Below are 7,914 nucleotides of genomic sequence, written 5' to 3' on the forward strand. Positions count from 1 at the left end.
TATTGTAAGCTGTAATTTATTTATTCCTGTGATGAAAGCTGAATTTTCAGCATCGTTACCCCAGTCTTCAGTGTAACTTGTATGACAGTTTGGCCAAAAATTATATCTGTACAGTTTTCCATGTGGAAATTGTGATGCTACATTCAAAAGTTTGGATTTATATTTTATTCAGTAAGGAGGCATTAATAATCAAATGTGAGAGTAAAGACAGTGTTACAAAATATTTATATTTAAAGCTTAAATAATAACATAATAACTGAGCACCAAATCAGTGTATTAGAATGATACAAGGTTACATTAAGGTTAATCAGTTAACATTAGTTAATGTGTTTACTAACATGAACTAACAATGCTTTTTTTTTCTTTTCTTATTTTATTATTCTGCTCTATATCATTCTTATTATTCATCTAAAAAATTTAGTCCTGTGTTTTTTTGACCACTTGACTCTCTCTGGCATTTCTAAACTATACAAAGACAGTTGGTAAATCATTATAATATTAAAGGTTCAAATTAACTGATTTGTATAGCCTTCACATTTAAATTACACATAAGGAAGTTACAATAATGTTATAATAATCTTTTTAATGACATAATTATGTTTTAATCACATAACAATGTAAAAAAAAAAAAAAAAAAAAAAGTAAATGAAAATGTCAACAACAAAAAAAAAAAGACAATTTAAAAAAATATAAATAAACCTTTAAATGGTGTGTGGCGAGCAGTTGGGTTGCTGGTATGTTTAAAGGGAAAAAAGGCGGGAAAGGTGGTTAGGGCCAGATGTGTGTAATGCGAAATTAGATTCTCTATTTTCTACAAAAGCTTACTTTATGTACACACACACACACACACACACACACACACACACACACACACTGATTAGTGACCATTCCTAACTTGTTTTGTCCAAACCACACCATTAAATAGTAATCATTCTTGTTTAGCAGCATCTGGTCTAACTCCCCCTCATTATTCACTGTGTGAAGTGCGATTCAGTGAACATTAAAGCATGTGCTGATGTGAAGCATTAACAGCCTCGTTACGACAGACCCGGCGAGTCCGTCCTGCTCAAGAGGAAACAGTCAGGTGCAGGGGCGGAGTGGGACCAAAAAATCTACCGGGAAATTTCGTAGACCACCGGCCCTCGGTGGTAAAAAACAACAACAACAAAAACAACAACAACAACAAAAAAACGTTTGCTAAAAAATATAGCGGTGAATGAGAGAATATTAAATAGATTTTTTTTGTTCCTCTATAGTTTTTTCACAACTTTCTAAAAGAGTAAAAAAATTGCGAGAGATGGATAACGGCAGTCAGAAGAACTCAGAAGAGAGAAATATATGTCAATTTGTCATCACTCCCACAGACGCAGCATTAGAAACCCTCACAGCAGCATTAACTCGTTTTTTGTAATTTTAATATAATATAAAATAGTGTTATAAATGTAAATACATATTTTTTTAAATAGAAAATATTAAAAAAACTTTCCAGGATTTATGCGGATGATGACCGTTAAAACGTGTCATCATCACCCTGTTGAAAAGGGTCCATGGCATTTTCACGGTGACACGACACCTTGCTAGTTAGCTTATGCTAGTGTTAACATAATCTGTATACACTTAATATAGCAGCCGCAGCCAAGGGAAGTTACTCGTTTTAAAACTAGGAAATCTGCCACTAGTAGATAGTCACTCAATAGTAAACTTTTTATTTGTCTCATATTTACCACAGCTACTTTCAAATTACACAAGCTTTTGGCTGGCTGGCTGCATAGCTGGTGCTATTTCCCATCTGTGCCTAGCTTTGACAACATGTGCTTCAGTTTATTTCACCTGTAGTATCTTTGCTTGTTGATGCCCGGAACATGTCTGTTATTTTGGAGCATTTCACTGCCTCCTCCTCCATAATTTTTTTCCTTTTGAGTCTGAACTTCTCAGCGCCAGATTTTTTAACGCTTGTGCTGAGGGGTGCTAGATCATTGACGGGGGAGCTGCGCAGTTATACAAATAATAATTGAGCAAAACTTGGCCACTAAATATTTAATATTCAATTATTTTAATGATCACAATTAAAGTTTTAATTTTATTAAATTGAACAAGCGCAACATTCAGCATTCAATCAAATATTCTAAAAGATGTAGGCTATTATTAGCCTACTAATAAGGTTATTTCAACATAATATTTCGTTATTTCGACATTTATGTGCGTGCAACAAGCAAGATGTGCATTTGTAAATCCGGTAACGCGTGCATTGATTTTTAGTAATAAATTAGTGTTTTCTGACAGTGTCGGGTGTCGGCTGCAAAGATGAAGTTGACGATCGCCATATATAGTGAACGCGCCTATAGAGAGAAATGCATGATTACGTAATCAGAGAGTAGCCTTTTTCTTTTCGTTTTGAATTATTTCGTTTAAAGATATTTCAAGCTTTGTGTATTTGATGTGTTTCTCATGTCTGTGTGAGGCATACACTGAGTTTCGTTAACTTAGTTCGGATGAGATGCGCTCAGTTAACGTGCAATGCAATTGACCGCGCGAGCGCCTCCATGATTAGGCTATATTGTCTGTTTGTTATATTTGCTTATTATTAAATCCAGGCAATTGGTTGATAAAAAAATGATTAAAATTAAGATACAATTTATACAAAACGAAATTCACTTTAATGAAAGGTTTTCTACAAAACAAAACTGAATGAAATGGTCAAAATCATGTCTGTCTGACCCACCCACTCCAAGTCTCTCGATATATAGCGCATCATATCTTACTTGTGCTGTTCACTTTTCATAAATAAACATAAATGGAAAAGAAATGACATTATAATATTTTAACAAATATGAAACTAAATGCGCTTATTTAATGGCTACAATAGGCCTACAGACTCTCTATTTGTGCAAATTGCTGCACATTCATTTAATTCTGAATTTTGCACAAGTGGAAAGGCGTTTGTTCAAATCAAGTTCACGGATAATTGTGCGTGCATTTATTAATCATCATGATACTAAAATCATAAAAATGCTATGTAGGCTACTAAAAATCAGATGAGCCCAGAATATGAACGCAACGTTTAATTACACGTTAAGCAATTTCCTCCCATAGAAAACCATTAGGCCTAAGAACGCTTAATGTAGCTTAATGCAGATTAGAATGCCCCCTTATTATGTCGAAATAACGACTTATTATGTCGAAATAACGAGATATTATGTTGAAATAACGTCTTCGAAATAACAAGATAAGTTTTCTTTTCTTTTTGCTTCAAAATGCGGTTCAGGGCTTCCATAGAATAGCCTACAGCCTGAATATAGCCTAATTGCTTCCAGAAATTATTTTTGGGGGTGCTTTGGTCTTTCTTGGGGGTGCTGAAGCACCTGCTAGCCCCTCCCTAGAGCCGCCCATGCTCAGCGCCACCTTTCAGTTTTCTTTTTTGCCTTTCCATCATTTAACTCACTCTCACGGACGTTAGACTTCCAAGACGTGACGAGGAAAAAGAGGTGTTCGGCGGCTTTTTACATCAAAGGCCGACCCGATTTTGGGAGGGGCCGCTCACTGATCCCCCTATGTTTTTGAAAATCCTATAGACATGGTTGGACCTGCCGAACGGGTTGAGCACTTTATATAGGCTACTGTGTTGAGCAGAGAGGCTGCACAGTTTGACCAGCGAGAAGCGGCCGCACATCAGGCCGCCAGACGGTGTTGCTAAAATAACTCGCAATGTATAACTATTATCAGACCGGCCCTCCGCGGCCTCAAAACACTACCGGCCCACCGGGAAAAGTCCCGACTCTCCCGATTGCCACTCCGCCCCTGGTCAGGTGTGTGGATTGTGCAACATTAACATCTAACCTATTGATCAAACACTGGACACACACACACACACTGTTCTACAGACATTTACACTGAAATAATCTGCACAGACACAACAGCCTTTTTTTCTCAGAAAGTCAGGAAGAGACAGATGAAGGAAGGAAGATTTCAGCCTAGATCACACAATAATGAACCTTGAGAGACGTCATTTCCATCCTGATTATCATCTGAGTCTCAGTTAGGTCATTCCTGAGAACTTTTAGCATCCTGACTAACTTTTTAATGCATGTTTGGTACTTCCAGTCAGGATAACAAACCAAACAAACACACAACCCCACAGCCGACAGACAGGAGGAGCCGATGTGAGTCTGAAAACAGCTTCATTCAGCTTCATTACGATATAGTATTTTATCAATAGTGCTTCTTATTTCTTAAACTCTTGTTGTCATGTCTTTCCCTTTTTACTTATAAGACAGAGGACACTGAGTCAGTCTGACAAGAGTCAGAAATACCAATCCAGGAACAAAATAATTTGCTTCCTAACTAACACTAACTACATGATGTAGTGTTTATTGATCAAACACTATGAACAAATAAATTGTTTGAACTGGCGTGTAGCCTCTTTATTCTCAGAACATACAATTCTAACATGAGCTTAGCTCTCTGTCACTTCTTTTTATGACCCTTTAGGTATTTGTCCCCTCTCTTAGGTATTACTGCCATCTAGAGGACCATCATAGGAAACCTAATCACCACATCCACTTTCCTTTAGAAGAAAAATATAAACTGAAATGCATAAAACAATAGAAATAATATAACACAATTATCAATTTGACACTAAACAGAAATTTCAAAACAACACATTTGTTTATCACATTTCAAATGTAACTGAGCAGAGTTATTTACAAATTAAGTCGATCATGTTTCTTTATTATGCGTGATGATCTTCTTATTTATAGGAGAGTCATTTGTTTCTGCAGAATGACCATTGTCAGGGGAATGGAAGAAGATGAAGAAGACTGCATGCTGGGTGGTGTTACATCTTCAGGTGAGACCAGAACTTCTTCTCCTTTAATGTCAGTCAGTGTCTGGCTCGTTTCTTGCGTCTTAAGAAGACTTCTGCGATTTCTCCGAAGCACCTGTCCATTCTCTGTTCTGACAACATATGATCTCGGATTCACCTCTTCCAAAACAACAGCTTTCTTGTCCCAGCAGTTGGTATCTTCCACTCTCACAATGTCATTCTTTGATAACACTTTCAGCATTTTGGTTTGCTTGTCATAGTTAGTTTTCTGTTTCTGCTTTATTGCTGCACTATTCATCATGTCTCGTTTTGTGTCAATCCGGCAGGGAAGTGTTGTTCTTATCTTGCGATTCATTAAGAGCTCTGCAGGAGATGCACCATGTTCCAGAGGGGTTGCTCGATAACTCAGAAGAGCTAGATATGGATCTGACCTTCCTTCAGATGCTTTCTTCAACAATTGCTTTACAATATGTACTCCTTTTTCTGCCTTCCCATTAGACTGAGCATGATGGGGAGTTGAGGTCACGTGTCTGAAATCATAGTGAGCAGCAAAGTCCTGAAATTACTTTGAATTGTAACATGGGCCGTTGTCACTCACTACAACCAGAGGAATGCCATGCCTGGCAAAAATCGACTTCATCTGCTGTATCACACATGCACTTGAGGAGTTAGACAGCAGGGCTATTTCTGGAAAATTTGAAAAATAATCCACTACCAGCAAATACTCTTTACCATGGAAATGAAACAGATCAGTACCTACTTTCTGCCAAGGATGCTGAGGTAAGTCTGTTGTGATCATTGGTTCTCTTGCTTGCTTGTTTTGATGCTTCAGACAAACTTCACAAGTACTGACCATTTTTTCAATGTCAGAATTTATTCCAGGCCAATAGACTGAATCCCTGGATCTCCTTTTGCATTTTTCCATTCCAAGATGTCCCTCGTGTATCCTGGAAAGCATCTCTTTTCTCAGCGCTTGTGGAACAACTATTCTGTCCCGTCTCAGAAGAATGCCATCTGCCACACTGAGCTCAGCTCTAACATTGTAGAATTGCAAGCAGGAACTTTTGACCTAGACATTGTTCAGATTTTCAATTACAGCCTGGAGATGTCACATGCCTGTCCTGTCTTGTTATGCACATGGGTGTTTTGTTATTTTGGGCCATGTGCTCGTGTCTATTGTCTAGCCCTTCCCATCTTGTTATCTGATTATTGGTTAATTTGTCCCACCTGTGTATCTCGTTACCCTCCTTTGTTTGTTCCCCTATTTAGTCTCCTTGTGTTTGTAGTCTTGTGCTGGTTCGTTATGTCACGTTGAATACATACCGGTGGATCAAGATGTGACGGAGTCCTTCTGTCACGTAACGGATGAATATGAGACGAGGATTCAAATGCAGAGGAATTTATTGATGAAATGCAGACAGGGTAACAAACTCAAAAAACACAGAGCTCCAGGAACACGCAACAAGGACAACGAACCAGCACAAGACTACAAACACAAGGAGACTAAATAGGGGAACAAACAAAGGAGGGTAACGAGATACACAGGTGGGACAAATTAACCAATAATCAGATAACAAGATGGGAAGGGCTAGACAATAGACACGAGCACATGGCCCAAAATAACAAAACACCCATGTGCATAACAAGACAGGACAGGCATGTGACAGGAGAACTGGATCTTTTGCTGTCTCCTCGGCTATTTGCTTGAGTTTCTGATCAGACACGGGAAGAGATTCAACAACAAGATTCACATGTGTGTTCACATCATCTTTGGTGGAACTCGCATCTGAGGATGTGCATGTTAATGGTGCACGGGACAGCGCATCAGATAGGATTATGTATTTCCCTGGTGTGTAGACTAATTCGAAATCATACCGTTGCAGTCTCATCATTAGACGCTGAATGCGTGGAGACATCTGATTCAGATTTTTTCTGATGATTGCAATTAAAGGCTTGTGGTCCGTCTCTGCTGTGAATGACGATAAGCCATAGACATAGTCATGAAATTTCTCAAATCCAAAGACGAGTCCGAGACATTCTTTTTCGATCTGAGCATATCTGCACTCAGATTGTGTCATTGTCCTAGAGGCATAGGCTATCGGTTTCCAGCCATCAACATCTGCTTGGAGCAAGACTGCACCTAGACCATCCTTTGATGCGTCCGTGGAGATTTTGATACTCTTAGAGGAATCAAAGTACGTGAGAACCGGTGCTTTTGTCAAGGTTGACTTGAGCATTTTCCATTCTTGCTCATGCTTACTTGTCCACTTGAAATCAGTTTTATGATTCAACAGTTCCCTGAGGTTCGCAGTTTTTGCGGAGAGGTTTGGTATGAATTTGCCAATGACATTTACCATTCCCATTATCCTTAGCACACCTTTTTTGTCCACAGGACTCGGCATGTCCAGAATTGCCTGAATTTTGTTTTTGTCAGGTTCAACACCACATCCAGACAACTTGTCACCTAGAAAGGTCATTTCAGTGACACCGAACAGACATTTAGCTCTGTTTAACTTGAGGCCATATTTCCGAACTCTCTGAAGTAGCTGGAAAAGTCTCTGATTGTGTTCCTGCAAAGAGGATCCCCAAACGACTATGTCATCGACATATGAACAAACTCCCTCCAGTCCTTCTATGATATGCTCCATGGCACGATGAAAGATTTCTGAGGCTGAAATTATGCCGAAGGGTAGACGAAGAAATGAATACCGTCCAAATGTAGTATTGAGCGTGCAGTACTTGGTACTGTCTTCATGAAGCTTCAATTGCCAGAATCCCTGTGAAGCGTCCAACTTGCTGAAATACTGTGCACCAGTCATTTCACTCGTGATCTCCTCACGTTTGGGAATCTGGTAGTGCTCCCTTTTTATGCTCGCATTCAAGTCTTGAGGATCCATGTGTAAGAGGTAGGACATTAGGACCCAGTAGACACCACCTCAGAGCGCGTCATTGCTCAGCCGGCTATTTAGTGTGACGTAGTCACAGAGCGACAAGCCAAGCTAGCATTCCAGCATAGTGTGTCGGTACAGCGTGGGGAATTAAAGCACCAGGATCGATGGTTCAAACCAGTGCTTTTGTCATTGCTTGAGGCT

The sequence above is a fragment of the Squalius cephalus genome (assembly GCF_949319135.1).
Source record: "Squalius cephalus genome assembly, chromosome: 7".
In the NCBI taxonomy this organism is placed as follows: Eukaryota; Metazoa; Chordata; class Actinopteri; order Cypriniformes; family Leuciscidae; genus Squalius; species Squalius cephalus.